This window comes from Dreissena polymorpha, chromosome 1, assembly GCF_020536995.1.
Source record: "Dreissena polymorpha isolate Duluth1 chromosome 1, UMN_Dpol_1.0, whole genome shotgun sequence".
Taxonomy (NCBI): Eukaryota; Metazoa; Mollusca; class Bivalvia; order Myida; family Dreissenidae; genus Dreissena; species Dreissena polymorpha.
In genome coordinates, this window is record NC_068355.1 from 26688331 (window position 1) to 26710295 (window position 21965).

The 21965-nt window shown below is 34.6% G+C and overlaps 1 long non-coding RNA gene across 1 annotated transcript in view; it reads right to left on the bottom strand.

The window, feature by feature from the left end:
- Positions 1–342: 342 nt before the first annotated feature.
- LOC127865004 (uncharacterized) overlaps positions 343–21965 on the bottom strand; it is an 87808-nt gene continuing 66185 nt past the window's right edge. Inside the window, exon 3 of the long non-coding RNA XR_008042445.1 lies at positions 343–699. This is a non-coding gene — a long non-coding RNA (uncharacterized LOC127865004). The remainder of the gene's footprint in view (positions 700–21965) is intronic.

Consider the following 21965-nt stretch of genomic DNA (forward strand, 5'->3'; position numbering starts at 1 on the left):
TCCAATTTAAGAAAAATAAATAAATTAGTATGCTTCAGGTCCACATCCAGGATTGTTCATGATTTTTAACCAGTAAAATACCCAATCTGATCCGCGCAAAACGATAATGAACAATGTTGCCATTTGTATGCAATACGTATAGTTATACTGTTATAAAATAATTTGAACTTTGCACTCATGTTAAACCTTGAGCATTTAGTCAACTAACAAAAAAGAAATTTAACATCAATATTTATTACATGATATTTGACAGTACCATAACAAATACATATATCACTACAAGACAATGATTTATACATTTAGTACGGTTATACAGAATATTAACAATTCAGAAAAGGGTAAAGGGTTAAAATCATAAAATTTCATAATTTCATGTTCAAATACTGCTAACATGAAATGATCTCTGTTGCATAATTTATCATGTGCTTACATTGTATCATTAATTTATAATTAATTAAAATACATGGTCAATATGAATCCCATTTAAATGTCAACGTCACTTTAAATCATGTATTATAAAAAGGGTCGTGTTCATTTAAATCATTTGATGTTATGCCACGTCTTAAAGAATGTAGTAGTTTTGCTTCATTTACGTTGTAGTGTTCCCGAATGGACTGAACGCCTTTCGGAACTCCGCTGAGGTTGCTGATCGTTCCCTACTTTCTTTTGTGAGGACTCCTTACGTCAAACTCATGTTTTCTGAAACATTAATGTTTAAAGCATAAAGAGAAATCCAAACACCACAATAAAATTAAATACTGATTTATAATTCTCGCAGGGGAGGAATATAGTTTTTACACCATCTGTCCACAATTGTGTCTCTGGTCCATATCTTTGTTACTCTTGCATAAATACCAGTTACTGAAAGTGGGGTTACTGTGATCAACAGTTATGGAAATGGGGGTTAATTTTCGAATTTTGAACATGGTTCAAACAGAAATCTCAAACCTAAATTCAAGCACTTTTTAAGGCCAAATTTTCACTTTCAAGGCCGAGAACCGTTCGTTAGTTTCCTTAAAAAAATGCATTTTCAAGCAAGTTTAACACAGTAAATATCATTAATTTTCTCAAACAAATTAAACTTATTCCACAATAACTCATACATGTTATTTCTAGTTATTACATACATGTTATCCATCCTCAACTCAATGAGTCTTACATACAGTTTGTCCACCAGTTCCGGATTATCAGCAATTCCGATTGATCTGTATTTAATTTTCCATAATGCCCCAATAAAAACAAAATGATAAGTGTCTAAGGTAAACATTAGGTAAAGGAATAAATTAACAAAGTTTTAGCAATAAATCTTTTGTAAATAGCTTTAATACAGGGTGGAAAAATGCAGCAAAAAGTTAACCGGAACTGATTATGAGTTATGTTATGAAATGTGCATATGGATATAGAAGGCTTTATTATTTTCCAATAAACGTTTTGTTGATTGAAAACAAATGCTATGGCAATATTTTGAAATACTAATTCTGTAAGTTGAATGATTTTTAATAATTTTCCGAAGGGTGAACTTTAATTGGCTATATTTGACAAAAAACTGCATATGCCGTCTTAGCCTTACCTGTTATCATACAAAATAAATGTTATCCTTTATTTTTACATCTTCTCACATTGACACTAAATCCCAAAATAAATTATTGTGGTCAAAAGAACAAATGTTTTGCCAGTTGATTCTAAACTGGTTGAATGACTGTATGTCGTTACTTTTTAAAGTTATTAAAAGCAAACACATTGCTTCTCAATTTCATGTTTTTCTTTGTGAGTTTCCCCTTTGTCGTGTCTTTTCAAAGCGCTTTCCCCCATCCCCCGACATCAATGGTCTTCATACAGACCCGACAATGTGCTTTTCGAATTTCATTTGTTTTCTGTACCTAGTAATATTCAGTTAACCACCCTGGTTTGAAACGACACTTCCCCAATTGCTGCGTTTGCACTCGCGGAAATTGATCACAATTAATGGAGAACCTCTAACGTAGAACACATAATCTGTGACGTTGACACATAACGTTTCGTACTCAATAGTGTACGAAACTTATATTTCGTACTCAATTTTTTTGCGTGAAGGAATTTATAACAAATTTTCGTAATATTTCCCTTAAGAACGATTTAAGTTTATAATTAAAGCAATGATACGTGTAATTTTGAGCAGAAATAAACATTTTCAAGGCTTTTTTACATGAAATAAGCACTTTTCAAGCACTTTTTCAAGGCCAACCTTTGTTCAAGGGCTTTTCAGGACTATGACTCGTTTTCAAGCACTTAATTTCAAGCCTTGTGCGAACCCTGTTGAAGCATCCTGGTTCGCATGCAAGGTAAACTTTAAGGGTTCTTGAGTCCACCGTTCCATGAAAACTGCTGAGAAAACCTTATATACAGTCTAAAAATGCACATCCAGTGAACCGTGTCAATCATAAACAACGCTGCACTTTCGTAATAAGTCTTCAATAACTTTTTTAATATTGATTATGAATCAACAGGATTCCTACCGAGGTTAACTGGATATCAGTAGATCATCCTGCGCGTAAGTATAATGCCGAATATGTATGGTAAATGTACAAACCTTTCAAAAATCCGGACGAAAACATAAAAAAATCATTTGTTAACCACCATTTGAAAAACAGTTACTATTTTTCTCACTACGCCACGCCAGTTACTTGCGTACGATCCACACCCTGAATATAAATATATAAAGTTGTATAACTAAGATTTGGACGACTTTAATGAATATTCAAAAGATTTGTTTGGGCCTGTTATGTACTGAAAAATAAAAACCTTTAAGAACAAGGCAGCAATGCATGTGATCTACATAATGTTATTTGAAATCCTAACAATTGTAATGTGTTACTATTGACAAGAGAGCCATGATGGCCCTGTATCCCTCCACTGTTTTTTTATGCGAAAAAAAACATGCAATGCTCATGGGTTGAAATGTACTCAAGCATGTGACTTTCTCTTTCTATCCCTCGTCCCACTGGGCACAAAGTTGGAAGGGTGAGCATTTTTATAAATGGAAAAAGTTACTACCGCGTTAACTTAACAGACTAAAAAGCCCGGGAATTGTTGCATAGGTCCTTTGCTTATAACATAGGTACATTTATCTCTCCAAAAGATATTGTCGTTCTTTCTATTTCACATATTTTTAGATGCTGAAGATCAAATCTACGCATTTGATTTGAAACAGATTCACAAGACCCATATGAATCAAAATGCCTTAACCCTTTACCAAACGACACATTTTGGACTTACCCAATTTAAAAAACGTTGCAGACAACAATTAAATTGTAATGGAATCTGAAGGAAATGATCAGGTAGGGTAGAAATAATTGTGATAAAAGGAGAAATTGTTCATCTTGAGCAATTTCTCCTTTTATCACAATTATTTATAAAGTTGTCAGCTGCAAAACTGTAAAATCCTGTTAGTGTTTGGTAAAGGGTTAATTATCTCTGGTTCCTCCTTAAGAGCCTTTCACACATTTATAACAAATTCAATAGTTGCATCTTTCTTTGTAAAGAATCATCTCAAAATAAAACAAGGGATGTTTGTAAAACATGCATGCCACCCATATGGGCTGTCAGTTGTAATGGCAACCATTGTGTGAATACTTTTTTTGGAAAAGGGAACTTGACCTTTCACCTAGTGACCTAAAAATCAATTAGGGTTATCTGCGAGTCATGATCAATGTACCTATGAAGTTTCATGATCCTAGGCATAAGCGTTCTTGAGTTATCATCCGGAAACCATTTTACTATTTCGGGTCACCAAACCTTGACCTTTGACCTAGTGACCTGAAAATCAATAGGGGTCATCTGCGAGTCATGATCAATATACCTATGAAGTTTCATGATCCTAGGCATAAGCATTCTTGAGTCATCATCCGGAAACCATTTAACTATTTCGGGTCATAGTGACCTTGACCTTTGACCTAGTGACCTGAAAATCAATAGGGGGTCATCTGCGAGTCATGAACAAATTAATGGTAGAGGGCTATTAGATATTACTACCTACATACCAATTTTACTAGCCCTAGGCTCTATAATTATAAACAAGATTTTTTTAAAGTTTGCACAAAATAGGCCTTATTTAAGCATATGTTCATTTTTGTGACCCCCTGGGCAGGGTCAAATTTGTCCCCTGGGGCATAATTTGAACAAACTTAGTAGAGACCTATTAGATGTCACTACATACCGAATTTGGTAGAAATAGGCCCAATAGTTATGGACAAGTAGATTTTTAAAGTTTGCACAAAATGGGCCCAATATAAGCATATGTTCAATTTTGTGATCCTGGGGAACGGTCAAATTTGATTCCAGGGACTTAATTTGAACAAACTTGGTAGAGGACTATTAGATGTCATTACATACCAAATTTGGTAGCTCTATGCCATACGGTTATTGACAAGTAGATTTTTAAAGTTTGCACAAAACAGGCCTTATATAAGCAAATGTTCAATTATTTTACTCCCCAGGGCAGGGTCAAATTTGACCCAAGGGGCATAATTTGAAGAAACTTGGTCGAGGACTATAAGATGTCACTACATACTAAATTTGGTAGCCCTAGGCCTAATGCTTATGGTCGAGTAGATTTTTAAAGTTTGCACAAAATAGGCCTTATAAAAGCAAATTTTCAACTTTTTGACCCCCCCAGGGCAGGCTCAAATTTGACCCCAGGGACATAATTTGAAGAAACTTGGTAGAGGACTATAAGATGTCACTACATACCAAATTTGGTAGCCCTAGGCCCAATGGTAATGGACAAGAAGATTTCTAAAATTTTCACAAAATAGGCCTTATATAAGCAAATTTTCAATTTTTTTACCCTCGGGGCAGGGTCAAATTTGACCCCCGGGGCATAATTTGAAGCAACTTGGTAGAGGACTATAAGATGTCACTACATATTAAATTTTGTAGCCATAGGCCCAATAGTTATGGACAAGTAGATTTTTAAAGTGTTCACAAAATAGGCCTTATACAGTCAATCTTGTGGATGCGACCACTTGTATTAAGCGACCATTGTCTTATGCGACCATTTTTAAGTCCCACTGAGCTTTTTCGCTATATAAAAATATTGTATTAAGCCACGTTTGTCCTACGCAACCAGCGACCGCTGATTTTTTCTGTATTTTGATGTCCGAATCTTGAATTAAGCGACCACTAGGAGGTAAAAGTGGTTAATCTATTGATCTTTCAGGGACAAATCCGTGTTAATTGTTTATCTAAGCCGATAAGATGTACTGTTACACCTCTGCTTTGTTTTCACACCAACCATTATGATTATGCTTTGTCTCGTTGACCGGTTCTGACCGGTATTGTTGTAGACTGCGTGTCAATTTATTGAGTTTAATAATAGAGGAACATATTAGACACAGTCTACAGCTTAAATAGTTTACTATGTTGAACGTTAAGAGACAATGCCGATTTTTCTCGAGTATAGATAACAGGTGCAGAAACAATGCACTGTACGCGACAAACATTTCCTGAGAAGTGCGGAAAATAAACTACTAATCGGCAAAATCTGTCGAAATCCGTACATTTCCAATTGGTAATTATGCTAATTAGTAGATATTTGTTAGCCAATCACATTGTTATTTACTTAATAAATTTTTCAATCAGGTCTGTTTGTTTGTTTTCAATTGACGTGTTTTAAATTTTTCATCTCATGTATCATAATCGAGTCAGATTTCCTTAAGCCTACATGCAGAAATTAAAATGTCAAAACGAAAAGTGTTAACGTTGAACGAGAAAATTCTGGTTTTGGACGTAAAATCGCAGATGAGTTTGGAGTCGGTAAAACTCAAATTCAGAACATTCTTAAGCCTAAAGCCGAGTTGCTTGAAGACGTGGAAAATAATGTGTAATAAGGTGAAAATAAACGCGAAAAATATTTCCTTGTCTCTGTTGTTTTTGCAAATAAATATATACACACAATTCATTTATAATAAATGATTATTTATGATAAATGAAAAAATAAAACATATTATAAGTAAAATATTGTTGATGTATTGTGTTTATATTCATTTTATTATAAAAGTTAAAATCATTGTTGACAAAAGAGATTATCCTTCATACAGATTAAAATTGAGGGTAAGCATTCTTCCAGAATAGCCTTTTTTATTTAAGGACCATTTTATTAAGAGACCACTTTTAATTACTCCCTTAAGCGGTCTCTTAATACAAGATTGACTGTATAAGCAAATTTTCAACTTTTTGACACCCCGGGGCAGGGTCAAATTTGATCCCAGGGGCATAATTTGAAGAAACTTGGTAGAGAACCATAAGATGTCACTACATACCAAATTTGATAGCCCTAGGCCTAATGATTATGGACGAGAAGATTTGTTAATGTTTTCACAAAATAGGCCTTATATAAGCAATTTTTCAATTTTTGACCCCCTGGGGCAGAGTCAAATTTGACCAAAGGAGCATAATTTGAACAAATTTGGAAGAGGTGTACCCCAGAAACATTCCTGAGAAATTTCATCAGAATTGGACCAGTAGTTTAGGAGATAAAGATGTTTAAAGAAAAAGTTAATGCACGGACGCACGCACGCATGATGGACACAGGACCATGACATAAGCCCCGCTAGCCTCTGGCCAGTGGAGCTTAAAATCACAAATTGTTTTATGACAATAGACCCAGAGGCTCAACTGCGACTTCCAGGAACTGAACTGCTCACAGCAATGTTTGAGATATTTAAGAAACCATTTTTAAACTTGTTCAAAATATATCAACTAGAGAGTTCACAATGTTTTACTATAGCATTTCACCACACCTTTTTCTGTCTATTTTGGAAAAAAGTACCAAGCAAAATTGGGATTTTTCGAGTCGCGAAATCTTTCAAATTGGGAAGAATTTTCATCGACAAAAGCATTATTTGGGAAGTTATATTTGCTGATTTTTTTTTATTATTAAATCAAATGTTTTCATACATAGGTATTGCCCAAAAATGCTAAGAAAGTATTAAACTGTTTTTACCATGCAACAGTCATTGTTTACTACTAATGTAAGTATGTGTATGATAAAAAAACACGTACTTTGTTCTGCTTGATGTTCAAATAAAATACATAACTTGATATGTCATTAAGGATTTTTTATGAATAGTCAGTCGAAGGACCTGCATTCAACATATTTTTCTTCAAAATTCAAGTTGCAAAATGTCTGAAGGCAACCATTTTTTGAAACACAACAGTAAAGCTGAACATCATAAATGTACAGTATTGATATGTTATGAAGCTACAAATGGTTACATTGTGACTCTGAATCTGGCAGTGGCAAATGTTCATCACTTGCTTGCTCAGAAACCCCTTCTAGAGAACACAAACTGGCATTCTGACTTGTACGACTGGGAATGTTAAACATTCAGTTTGTGTGTGCCTTTTGAGTAAATTGTTCATATTTTACTTAGAGAGTACTTCGAATTATGCGACATTTTTAAGACTGGGTCCGATTTCCGTATTTTTTTTACCCAAATTTATTTTTTCGAACCCGAGTAACGTTGAAAGTGAAACCAGACCACATTTATTTACGTCAGACCATCAATATCCATTCTCAACTAATTAAAAATAATTGCTGCGTAGACATGGTTATCACTTGTTGTAAACATACCTGTTTATTCTGAATAATCCAACACTTCAATATTTAAAAGCTAATTCTGACCGAAAATGACCATAAATGTGTCTTAAGAAATGCATAGACACAAGCGGCCGCCATTTTTTCTGAAGTGGCAAGATCGCAAAATTGCATTATGGAACACTCGATACGATGACGTTCTACGCGGAATTCCCATTTGCACGCTAAAACACGGCGCCCGATTATTTAAACAGGGAAACCTACCGGGAAAAGCATTTTTCGGCTTCGATTATTTCTTTCGGAAATTGGGAATTATTTTCTTCAATTGGGAAAAAACATCCATATTTGTCATTGGGAATGGGTTCGACTATCGGACTCGTGAGATAGGCAGAAAAAGGCCTGTTCACTATAACATAATAAAGAAAACTGCCCAGTCCCGTTGCAGCCATGATTTCAACAGATGGGAACCATTTTCAAACTCAGCCCAGAAAACATTAAAACAAATGTTTTGACCAAGTGTCATAAAGATTGGGCAAAATGTATGTCTTCTAGAGTGTTAACAAGGTTTTACAATAGCCATATATGGAAAAAATTTCCCTTCCCCTGGTGGCAATATTTTTTAAGAACCACAACCATTTTCAAACTTGATCAAAATATCAACTAAAGTGTTCACAAGGCTTAACTATAGCATTTTACTATAAAATAATAAAGAAAACTGCCCAGCCCCCTAGCAACCATGATTTCAACAGATGGGCACCATTTTCAAACTCAGCCCAGATAACATTAAAACAAATGTTTTGACCAAGTGTCATGAATATTAGGCAAAATGTATGTCTTCTTGAGTGTTAACAAGGTTTTACTAGTGGTGAGTTGATTAATCAGATCGTCGACGCGTCATCCACAAATTGCTGCTGACGTGACGATGACGATGAAAATTTAGAGTCGACGAAAAGTTGACGTTTTTTTTGCCGCACAGATCATTTGATATACATTTTGATTTTGTGCAAAAGTTTAAATCTTTAAAAACATACTTTAAGCACTCAGAGCTAAGGCGCCTTCTAGGCTATTCAACACATGTGTTCATTGAAATGAAACATGCAATATATCATCCCCCATAAATTGATGTTGGAAAATATGTTTCATCATATCTATTTACTTGTTCACTATTTAAACATTGATAATAAAGAAAGAAAAACATTCCGGCTTTTGCCAAAGCGTTATTTCAGTTTGATACTGCTCATGTAGTACAATGTCACCAAATCTGCTAAATACACACTTTGTTAGTAGCTAATATTACAAACATTTACATTTCAGCAAATAAATCTAGACATGGCTTCCATTGAAGCATGCAATCTGAGTAGGATGTACCAAAATAATTGGTTTAAACACACACTGCAGATGCCACCATCTGAATGGCAGATGTGTACAACTCGCTTTCTTGCGTGATAAATCAAAATTGTTTGCAATGCTTTACATACCTAGGGGTACTCAAATGAAGATTATTACAGAATATCTGGGCACATTGCGTTAAACTACATTCAGCAAAGTCATTTTTATGAAGCGATATTAAAAAATGGAATGTTCAATAGCCCTATTATATTTTAAATACCAATCCTTTAAATACTCCACTCTTGTTGAACAAAATATTTGCATGATGTTACAGTTCATATAAAATATATGTGTCATAGACAGCAATGCACCCATTACGTGTGTTTTGACACATACACAAAGTTTGTAAACAAAATTAAGGGTAATCATACATACAGTCAATCTTGTATTTAGAGACCACTCAAGGTCAGAAACCAAAAGACGTCTCTTAATAAAAAAATCTTAAAATATGTTAATAAAAAAACGACCATTCTACAAACCAGTAAAATCATCATCATGAACAAATCCATACACTAATTCTGTGACACCAATATCTTGTTTAGCATTTACATTATATTGAATAAACCAGATATTAGTGCAGTCAAAATATCATTAGCTTGTAATTTGACTAGTTATAATCTAACAAAACACCGTTGCCGTTATTGACAACAAATGTGTTTAAGAATGTGTAAACACATTTTTTGGAAATGTCATGGAAGTTGGTATATCAGAACTACTTGGCCTTTTGTGGAAAGCCGAAATAAATGTATTCATTGGTTCCAGGCTTAGGCAGATTAATAACGATTACAACTCGAAACTGTACATGCAAGAGTCACAAGTTCAATATCAGCGCATCAGGCAGTGCATTTACTCTTTACCTCAACCTTCGCTATCTGTGAAAGATTTAAAGGCAGAAATTTGAACATGCTGAATGTCAACACATTTTCCAAGTTTACAACTCAAGTGGTTACTAATTACAAGATTTGGATTCAAAATACACACAAATCTGTGGTCGCTCAGGTTGCTTAAGACAAAAGGCGCGTAAAACAATATCAAAATAGAGTGCACATGCACGTGGGGAATTCAATGTGGTCTCACAAAGGTCGCTTAATTCAAGTGGTCGCATCAAAAAGATTTATTACACTTTGTTTATTATTAACTAATTGAAAAGCCAAACGCAAGCTGTATCACGCACATAGTATACTCATGACTTGATGTAAGTTGGACCTTAATGATTAATCTAATGACACGGGGGTTGCGCACCACACAATAGTGATCATGTATAGATGGCATCTTAATTCAACACGCACCATACAATAGTTATCATTAATTGCATCTTAATTCAACACGCACCATACAATAGTGATCATTAATTGCATCTTAATTCAACACGCAAGAGTATTACCGACTTGAACAAACAGTAACAACCATCTGCACTGCAGCCATATTGAGCATTCAGTAACAACTATCTGCACTGCAGTCATATTGAACATACAGTAACAACCATCTGCACTGCAGCCATATTTAACATATTTGACAGTTGTTGATTTTGGCTAATTACATCAAGACAGTGATCTGCTGATCATATGTGAAAAGTTATTTAAGATTTCAATGTATAAAATATAATTATACAAGCCGGACATGGTGTATAATGCCCATACTTAAAGAGTTTTTTTCACAGATTGTCTCAAAGACAATTTAAACTTTCTGTAACAGATTCAAAAAACTAAAAGGACAGTATAAAAAAGGGAGTGAACTTTGAGATCAGAGTCCACGGGGCACTTGCAACTTACCAATTAGTGTATTTTTTCAGTAACTGCAACAAACCATTCTTAAGATCAAAGCAGGATGGAATTGTATCAATGCATAACAAGCAACTACTTTGTAATTTGAAATTTGGAGGTTACAACCTGCGCGCTATGCAATATATGGTATTCGAGATCAAGTGTTGTTCGATTCACTGTTTAATAGAAAATTCAACTTTTTGCCAAACAATCATCAATTTAACCGGTATTTTTTGGTATTGATTACTGCAACCGAAGAAAATTCATCATTAAGGTTGATCATTAAATAACACCTTTACATTAAATCACTGAATATACCATACAGCAAAAGCGGAACAAACATAGTTTGCGATCCGCAGAGTCAAGTCGATGCAGAGTCGGCCGTTGAAGCCGCGTCAGTATGCGGCGGAATATCGCATGTCGCCAGGATCATGCTTCCCATCTGTCCCCCGAGGCTACTCATTACCTGATAATCCCATATATTCCAGTTTTAAAGCAAATTGTGGTAAATATTTACGATAAACATTCTCGTAAAATTCAAGAAATACAAACATTAAGGGTCAAATAAATTTTGGTATTAGTTTCTATTTAAAGATGTGATGAAAAAATGTCCAATCAGGGCGGATTTTTTGCAAATGAACACGCGTAAATCGCCGGACGTGATGTTCATGTTTTTATAAATGCACAAAATACACCCATTCTTTCCATGCGATGATCTACATGACGGCATAATTTTCTTGCACTTTTTATTGCGACAAAGGATTCAGCACTGTTTATTTGACGCTATAATTAAATTGTCAATGTCACATAAGCATTAAAATTCGGAAGAGTGTTTCGGATAATGGATTGAATAATGCTCATTTGAGAATCGAACAAAACATTTACAGTTGTTCGCAATTAATAATGATAATTTGTTCAGGCGCATTTCGTGTTGAATATATTTGGTGACATGATATTATACAGTACAGCCAACGCGGAACAAACGTTTTTCGCGATCCGCGGCGGCAAGGCGTAACGAGTCGATGCCGCGTCAGTCGTTGAAGCCGCGTCAGTATGCGGCGGCAAGTCGCATTTCCCCGCGAAGCTTCGCATCTGTCCGCTGAGGCATGCAGACATGATGCCGAGTCGATGCGCATCATGAAATAAAAATATTTTTAAAATTATTAGTTACATGTAGTTTACAAATTTTGATAGAACAATATTATTATAATTATAATTAAAATCATAATATATTTATTGTGCGCGGATTGTATTAGCATATACATGTAAGCATAGTTAATGTGTCTGGCCAATTAAGTTTGTTTCCCGCCCGTAGTGTATGTATTTCACAAATAAACAAGGTCCCGAAATTATGTTTTCGCACATACAAGTGGTCAAGGCTCCAGCATATGGTGGATTAATAAATTAATTGCATGTTGATTTTATTATTATATTTAAGCTGAGACAATTAACAGTTTGAAGCCAAACTATTGTTTGAATATGCGTATATAAACATGTTTTATTTTGTTCATATTTTACAGTTAATATCGCTTCTAATTACCCGATAATCCAGTATATTCCACTACATAAACATTCTCCATATTTCCTTAATCATCAAAAACATTTTGGCATTTGTTACTATTTAAAGAGATGATGAAATAACGTCTAATCGGGGCGGGTTTTTTTCCACTGAACACACGATTTACGCCTGACATGATTTTCATGTATTTATACAACACAAAATACACCCACACTTTCCAAACGACGTTCTACATGTCTGCATAATTTTCGTGCACTTTTTATGAAACAAAGGATATTTTAGCACTGTTTATTTGACGCTAGAATTTGCCAAAGGTCACGTTAGCATTAAAATTCAAAGTGCATTTCGGAGTACAAATTTAATAATGATAATTTGATAATCGAACGAAAAATTAACAGTTGAGCGTAATTAATTTAAGGATAATTTGTTAAAGCAAATTACGTTCCATTTCGCTTTTTAAATCGTGAAAATAATAATTATGAAACTAGCGTAAGTCTTAGTTTCTACGCTACACATACATGTATGTACATGTAGGTGGATCTCTTTTCACTCGAAAAGCCGCGTGCGTATGCGGCGGATATACTCCGCGAAAGAACGCGAGGTTTATACAGACTCGGAGTCGTTGCGCGGATCGATGCCAAGTACCACGGCGATACGCCGCGTGAACACACAATTCGGCCGCCGCATACTAATAATCTGGCCGTGGCGTAGCCGCGGATTACGTTTGTGCCGCGTTGGCTGTACTGTATAAATAGTCTATAAAGCATCACATAAAAATCATATCAACTTATTAAAACATGAACATAATACTTATGAAAGTAGCTTAAATCTAGGTTTCAACGCTACACAAATGATTATGTAGGTGTATATCATTGCACTCGATCCGCCGCGTACATATGCGACAGATTTATGCCGCGAAAGTATGCGAGGTTAATACAGACTCGGTGTCGTTGCGCAGATCAATGCCTCGGCAATACGCCGCGTGAACACACGACGCAGCCGCCGTGAACTAACTTTCTGGCCGTGGCGTGACTGAGGATTATGTTTGTTCTGCCTTGGCTGTACTGTACATTTATTTTCAATAACATAACTTGCTCACAAATTTGGTAAAACAAATATTTTATTTTCATTATTGCAATGTCACCTCTTTTTGTGGCACAACTTAGTTTCATTTACTTTATTTTATGATACTAATGGAATAGGGTTTTATAAGTGCGTTAAACTGGTTCCTGTTAAGTTAACGCACAAACGTTTTTTGCGCCAATTACTTTGCATCCTTACCCTAACCCAACACGTATTATATAACACAATTTAGAACAAATACATTATAATAAGTATTTTGAATTTTGTACATGTGTATTTGTCCGGTATCAACGGCATTACAGAATTGTATTTTCTCTTCTTTCCCATAAAGTTTCTTGTTAGGTTAAATGATTAAACAGCAAATATGGATACATTCTCTGAAATACCAATTTAAAAAATGAACACCGTCATTCTAATAAGCTCTATAAAAAAGGAAAATGAGCTTTAAAATTGTGAACTTGGCATGTTCATATGATATCATGCATGCGTTTGACTAAAATAAAACATTCAATATATTACCCAGCATACAATACAGTTCATCATATCTTTTTACATGTTTACCCTAATATATTTTTATTAAAGCAAGATGAGCACTTTATTTACCAGCTTTTGGAATGCAATTATTTCAATTTATTGTCCATGTAGCATTGTGTGTCACAAAAAAAGCTTAAAAAATAACAGTTTATATTACACATTATTTACATATCAGCAAAGAAATCGAGACATGGCTGCTTTTGAATCATGTTACTCTAAGAAGGATAAAAAATAATAAATGGTTTAAACATGACCTGCAGACGCCAGCAACTGTATGACAGATGTGAACAACAGGCTTTCTTACTTGAAAGATCAAAATGTTTTGTAATGCTTTGCATACCATTGTGTATCAAAATTAAAATAATTACAACAAGAGAGCCTGAAAAGTCCAAAGTCACACAACTGAGATACAAAGAAACTGACCCGTTCATTGCGGTCCAAGACAACGTTAGAACACATGTTCTGACCAAGTTTCATGAAGAGTGAACTATAAATGTAACATTTAGAGTATAATTAACAAGGTTTTACCATAGCCTTATAAGGATAAATTACTCTCCCCCTGGCAGCCATATGTTTCAACAGACAGGAACCATTTTCAAATTATTCCAAGACATCATTCAAACACATTTTGTAACCAAGTTTCATAAAGTTTGGACAATATATGTGACTTAAAGAGTTTAAAAAGTTTTTACTATAATAGCCATATGAAGAAAAAAGCCTCGCCAATGTTGTTCAATAAATCAATTATCGATCTCGTCCAAGATATCTCTGGGGCATATCTTCTGACCTAGTTACATGAAGTTCGGACACTAAATGTAGCCTCTAGAGTGTTAAAAAGGTTTTACTATAGCCATAAATAGCCATATAAAGAAACATGCCCTGCCCCTTGCGGCCATTTTTTCAAGCAACATAAATATTTTCCAAACTTGTCCAATATATCATTGCGACAATGTTTCTAACCAAGTTTCATGATGATCGGACAATAAATGTGGCCTCTAGAGTGTTAACAACGTTTTACAAAAGCAATATAAGGAAAAAATATCGCGCCCCCTTGCAGTCATGTTTTTTCATTCAACCGCAACCATTTCCAAACACGTCCAAGATATCATTGACACAAATATTTTAACCAAGTTTGATGATGATTGGAGAATAAATGTGGCCTCTAGAGTGTTAACAAGGTTTTACTAAAGCCATATAAGGAAAAATACCAAGCCCTCTTGCGGCCATGTTTGTCAACCAACCAAAAACTAGTCAAATATATCATTGAAATAAATCTTCTTATACAATTTTATGAAGATTGTACAATAAATATGGACTCTAGAGTGTGAAAAAGGCAAATGTTGGCGCCGTACAACGCACAATGCACAGTGGACGACAGACAACAGACAATCAAAATAGCTCACCATCACCACATTGTGCTCATTTGAGTTAAAAAAACAACAGCAAATATTTGCATGATGTTAACTTATTGTACAATATATCACCTATGCACAGATCACATATGTTTGAACACATACAAAGAGTAATCAGAGACTTTTTAGGATCATCATACATGTGTTGTTTATTGTCTAAATATTAAAAAGCCATGAACAAACTGTATCACGCAAATATTTTACCTATGTCCGGATGTTAATTTGACTTTTATATCAACTCTAGAACAAGGGTTGCAAGCAACACAATAGTGATCATTTGCAGCATCTTAATTCAAACATGCATACTAAGTATGCTGGTCTTATAATGATCTGCCTTACAGCCACATTTATTTTTTGAGCTTTTACTTTAAAATAAACTTTGAGCTTTTGGTACAGGTGTTGCCTGTGACTAGGTGTCTCAACACGGTGATCTGATGATGATTTAAAGTTCTGTAAATCATCCTGATATAAATTATAATGCTGGACCAGTTGTTTATGCCCATAATTAAAAGGACTTGTTCACAGGTTATAAACATGACAATTTTCCAAAATTTGGTCACAGATTAACAAGAAATATATTTTTTAAAAGATCTTCGGCGATATATCATGACTTTCAAATAAAGGTAGAATATTAACCTCTCTTCGTTATTAAATTAAAATAAAGGTTTAAGGGTTTCATTGTTGTTTTGTTCCTTTTTCATTTAAAAGTCGCATATTTACCGGTTGACATGTTTGTCATGAAGAGCATGCTAATTATACCACATACAAATGTACATACAAATTTTACTATGTGTGATCACATTATATATGTCTTCCCGTGGCTTATTATGAATTTATTTCTTCGTCATCGAAACATTGTATATCTGATTAAAACGCAGTTTTTTCCACACATGCAAATAACAGTGTTATATCCGCGTCATATGAACATTGGTATTATGGCATATGCAGCTAGTGTAACCAGTGCGTAGTCTGGTCAAGGGCTACGCTCTCCGCTATAAAAAACATGCACGGTTTGGTGGTATCTCAAGGGACATAGAAGTTATGAGCAGATTTCCAAACCTAAACGCAGACCCTAACTTCAAGGTCAAGGTCACAGGGGTGAAAATTGTTGTGCGTATGGAAAGGCCTCGTCCATATACACATGCATGCCAAATATGAAGGTTATATCTCAATGGACATAGAAGTTATGAGCACTTTTCAAAACTTTAACGCAGATTTCGAACCCTAAACGCGGACCCTTAGTTCAAGGTCAAGGTCACAGGGGTGAAAATTTGTGTGCGTATAGAAAGGCCTCATCCATATACACATGCATACCAAATATGAAGCTTATATCTCAAGGGACATAGAAGTTATGAGGATTTTTGGAAACCTAAACGCAAAGTGTGACGGAAAGACAGACGGACAGACAGACGGACAGACAGAGAGACAGACGGACGGACAGTCTGATCATTATGCCCCCTTTTCTTCCAAAGGGGGCATAAAAAGGGCAATAATTCTTACAAAATGCTTGATACAGGTGTCTGCTCTTGTTTATAGATTGGGGTCATGTTCGTAAAAAAGTATGCAAAATATCACAGCAATATTTCAAGGGACATAGAAAATATTTGAGGTGGTACGTAAAATTTAGCATAGATTTATCAATAATATCCATATTCTAAGTGGAAAAGGGCTACAATTCTTACAAAATGCTTGATACAGTTGTCTGCTCTTGTTAAGATATTGGGGTCATGCTGGTTAAGAAGTCTGCAAAATATGAAAGCAATATGTCGAGGGACATAGAAAATATTTGAGCTGGTACGCAAACTTTAACATAGATTTATCAATAATATGCATATTCTTAGTGGAAAGAGGGCCATAATTCTTACAAAAATGCTTAATACAGTTGTCTGCTCTTGTTTATAGGTTGGGGTCATGTTGGTAAAGAAGTATGCAAAATATGAAAGCAATATGTCAAGGGCCATAGCAAATATTTGAGGTGGTACGCAAACTTTAACATAGCTTTCTTAATAATATGCATATTCTAAGTGGAAAAAGGGACAAAATTCCTACAAAATGCTTGATACAGTTGTCTGCTCTTGTTTATATATTGGGGTCATGTTGGTAAAGAAGTATGAAAAATATGAAAACAATATGTCAAGGGACACATAAAATATTTGAGGTGGTACGCAAAAAATATTGATAAATCTAAGTCAAAAAATGGCCATAATTCTTACAAAATGCTTGATACAGTTGTCTGCTCTTGTTTATATCTTGGGGTCATGTTGGTAAAGAAGTATCCAATGTATGAAATCAATATGTCAAGGGACATAGAAAATATTTGAGGTGGTTAGCAAATTGTAACAGATTTATCAATAATATCCATATTCTAAGTGGAAAAAGGGCTATAATTCTTTTAAAATGCTTGATACAGTTGTCTGCTCTTGTTTAGATATTGGGGCCATGTTGGTTGAGAAGTATGCAGAATATGAAAGCAATATGTAAAGGGACATAGAAAATAATTGAGATGGTACGCAAACTTTAACATAGATTTATCAATAATATGCATATTCTTACAAGAAAAAGGGCCTTCATTCTTACAAAATGCTTGATACAGTTGTCTTCTCTTGGTTATTGATTAGGGTCATGTTGGTAAAGAAGTATGCAAAATATGTGAGCAATATGTCAAGGGACATAGAAAATATTCGAGGTGGTACACAAACTTTGACATAGATTTATCAATGATATGCATTAATTATTCTTGCATAAGCGGAACAAGAGATGTGTTTGTCAAAAACACAATGCCCCTAATGCGCCGGCTTTTTTTTACCTTTGACCTTGAAGGATGACCTTGACCTTTCACCACTTAAAATGTGCAGCTCCTTGAGATACACAGGCATGCCAAATATGAAGTTGCTATATTCAATATTTAAAGTTATTGCAAAACTTTACTGTAAGGTTTAAGTTTTGGGACAGAATGTTTTGACCTTTGACCTTGAAAGATGAGTTTGATCTTTCACCAATCAAAATGTGCAGCTCTATGAGATACGCATGCCTGCCAAATATAAAGTTGCCATATTCAATCTTTCAAAAGTTATTGCAAAACTTTACTGTACAGTAAAGTTTTGGGACAGAATAACAGACAGAAAGAAAGAAAGACAGGCCAAAAACAATATACCCCTGATCTATCGATCCGGGGGCATAAACAGGGACATAATTTTTACAACATGCTTCATACAGTTGTCTGCTCTTGTTTATAGATTGGGGTCATGTTGGTAAAGAAGTATGCAAAATATGAAAGCAATATGTCAAGGGACATACAAATATTTGAGGTGATATGCAAACTTTAACATTCCAACGCCCACACTCACACCGACGTCGGGGTGAGTAGGATAGCTTCACTATATATATTTCATATAATATAGTCGAGCTGAAAACAAATACAAGTATATAATGTTTTATCGCCATATTTGCGTACTTTTCTGTCATATCCAGTGCTACAACTTGCCATATGTCCTCATTTAACAACTTGGTAACATAATGTCAACATGTTGACACATTTATACTTAGTAATCTTATTAATTCAACATTGGACTGTAACTATGACTATTTGAATAGTTATACATTGAAGGAATGGATACATTTACATGTGCTTTGACAAATATGTTTTCGCCGTACGGCGAATATTTGAAAAATAAATTTATTAGATATGATTCTTCGAGTCTGCACTAACTGAGTCCCGGCTTTGAACCAATAGTTTGTTATTATAGAAGTGTATTGTGAACCTGTTCAACAGATGGGATTGTTTTACTGTGCTCTTGTTTTATCTTTCATTCAAATCAGACATTATAAACAACAGGGCTCGCGCTAGGGGGCGACGTGAGCGACATAGTCGCTTTCCCTACGCCAAATGTCGCCTAAAATGTAAGAAATCGTAGATAAAAAGCGACTTCCAGTCGCTCTTTCATCGGAATTTGTTTACATCCGGTTTTCTCGATGTCAAGGTATGATTACATTTTCCAATACACACTGTAACTGCCCGAAGCGTGTCGCAATCGAGCAACATGTAATTTGAGGTAGACCCCGCCCCCGATTCTCCCAACTTCCAAACTTATCCAATCGGCGAACGTCAAGTCAGTGTTCAACTCGAATGCAGTCACGTGCGAGCGGGTGATAATTGAAGTTTGCCACTGTTTGTCAAGTGTTATTGATTTGATATTGATTAGGGATAATCCACGGGGGTGATGTTGCCATATTAATTGATCAATTAATGTGATTACGATGAATTATGCCCAAAGGGCATGGTTTGTTATCAGATCACTAATAAGCCTTTTGTTGCAGACGATAGTCACATGCTGTGAAAGATTATCTCTGAGGTCACACGGCTCAGGTCACGCTTGGTTAGGCACTATCACACTCGAATGAAATCAAACTCAGCACTATTGATTTTTTTAAACTTCTGAAATCTTTGGCTATGATTTTTTTTTGTGCAAAAATATTGATTTTTTTAATTCAAAGTACCTTTTAAAATTTGAAAATTAATCTATTTTTTAATGCGAATATGCGGTCAATTTTTAGTCCAAAATTACGGCATGGAAAATCATATTTGTGTTTGGATTTTATTTCTAAACTTTAAAACACTGTCTGTCCTCAATCATGATGAATTTTAACATGAATAGGGACAGACAGTTGTTATTTCAACAAATAATGAGCTTGTTTGGAAGGAGGATTTATCACTCACCAAGTAAAATGTAATTCTTATATTGTCATATATTTTCGCGACCTTACAAAACTGTCAACGTTGTTGACATTAGTTGAAATAACGACTTGTAAAATAAATATATCCTATAATTAGCAATAACTATGTTTCATTTTAATCTTCAGACTGGATGTTACTTCATGGTGACATTGATCATTGTTTCGACTTTAAATTTGTCAATATAGATTTTTGTTTTCATTAATATTATTATTGTTGACAAACATTGACAAACATTGGCTCAAAGTTATTCAAAGCAACGAATTTAAGTGTTGATAATCACAACGTTTTTTTTTACCACAAATTAACAAAGCTGCTTAGCATACAGGGATTTTTCAGCACTGTCTGCGCCTCCGGAAAACGGAGGCACTCCCAAAGCAAACGGACCCGATCCCAAACCGAAATTATAATAAACATTCCCAATTTTTTTTAAGAATGAATTGTCTTATAATTTGTGTGACTAAACCAGTGTTTGTTTTGGTCAAAAATATCTGCTATAAGGTTTTGACTGTTCAGTTCTTATCTCAGAGTGTAACTGTAACTGAAAAACAAAACTGCAGTACTTGAATTAACGTTGAACATGCCCAATATTGCATCTGTTTATATAAAGAAGACAAAATAACAAATAAAAACAAATTTATTTGTTAAACCACTGAATTATTTAAGCATGATTAATTCACAATTTTTTCCCAAATGAGCCGTTTCATCGAAGCAAAAATTCCCAAAATGACCAATTTTGTCGATACAAAATTCCCAATTTGGTCAGACTCCTTTTCCCAAAATAGGCAGAAAAACCCCTGGCATATGTCATATTTCAAACATAAATATTTATGTTGGCTACTGCTTCAATTATCATCTTTGAAATACTTAAGTCTTTATTACACTATGTATGTTCACATCAAAATGGATTGAATAAAGAGCTAGTAAAATTATGGTTATTTATCTGTTGTGTCGATTATTACTATCACATATATGTATGTTGTAACCCCTTACAAGCAAACCCTTTGTCCGAGTCTCTCCACTTCTCCCTAAAGTCTCCTCACTTCTCCCTAAATCAGTGTCTAGGGAGAAGTCACTTCTCCCTAAAATTTGAACCCAGCGTGAGCCCTGAACAATGACAAGGAAATCAGCTGTGAATTGTTGAGTATTTCACACAATGGTTAATATGATGTGCTACTCTGATAGCAATCTCGAAAAAACACCCAGTCAGAGAATTCATTTGTATTTTATGCTTTCTGGTGGTCTATAGAGAAATATCAGTAAAATAAAACTGGTATTTCACTGTTTTATACAGTGTAAAATAACACTGAAAAATATCGATATTTTTCACTGTTTTACTGTGAAATGACGTCAATTTGTTGACGAAATGACGTCATAAATCCAGCGCAATTATCCAGTTAACTTTTTTATAATGTAAATAAACGGTGAAAAAAGCATAAATAAAAATAAAATTTGATGGATTCGATGAAAAATCGATTTTAATTCACTCGTGATCATAAAAAATACATATTTTCACTCATGGCTGCGCCACTCGTGAAAATATTATTTTTATATGATCACTCGTGAAATAAAATCGATATTCCATTGAATCCAACAAATACCCTCTATGTATTTAAAAATGAAACATCGAATACAGGAATGTTTTATTTTTTTTAATTTAACAAACACTCAAACAGGAATTTTTTTATGCATGTTTTTGCAAAGTTTCAAATGATAGCGATCTAGACACGCAATTTGAATATTTCAATATGGACTAACTAACCACATGAAACAAAAACTGCCTATCCCTGCACTAACATGACTCCTTTTGCACAATGCTATCTGAAGCATATGGAAGTAAACATTAATTTCATCAGTTATTTTTTTACAATTTGTAGTGATGCTCAGCAAAATAAAAAGCAAAGGGCAATAACCCCAATAGCAGTACATTTAAAGTTATGGTTCTTGTACTCTGCCC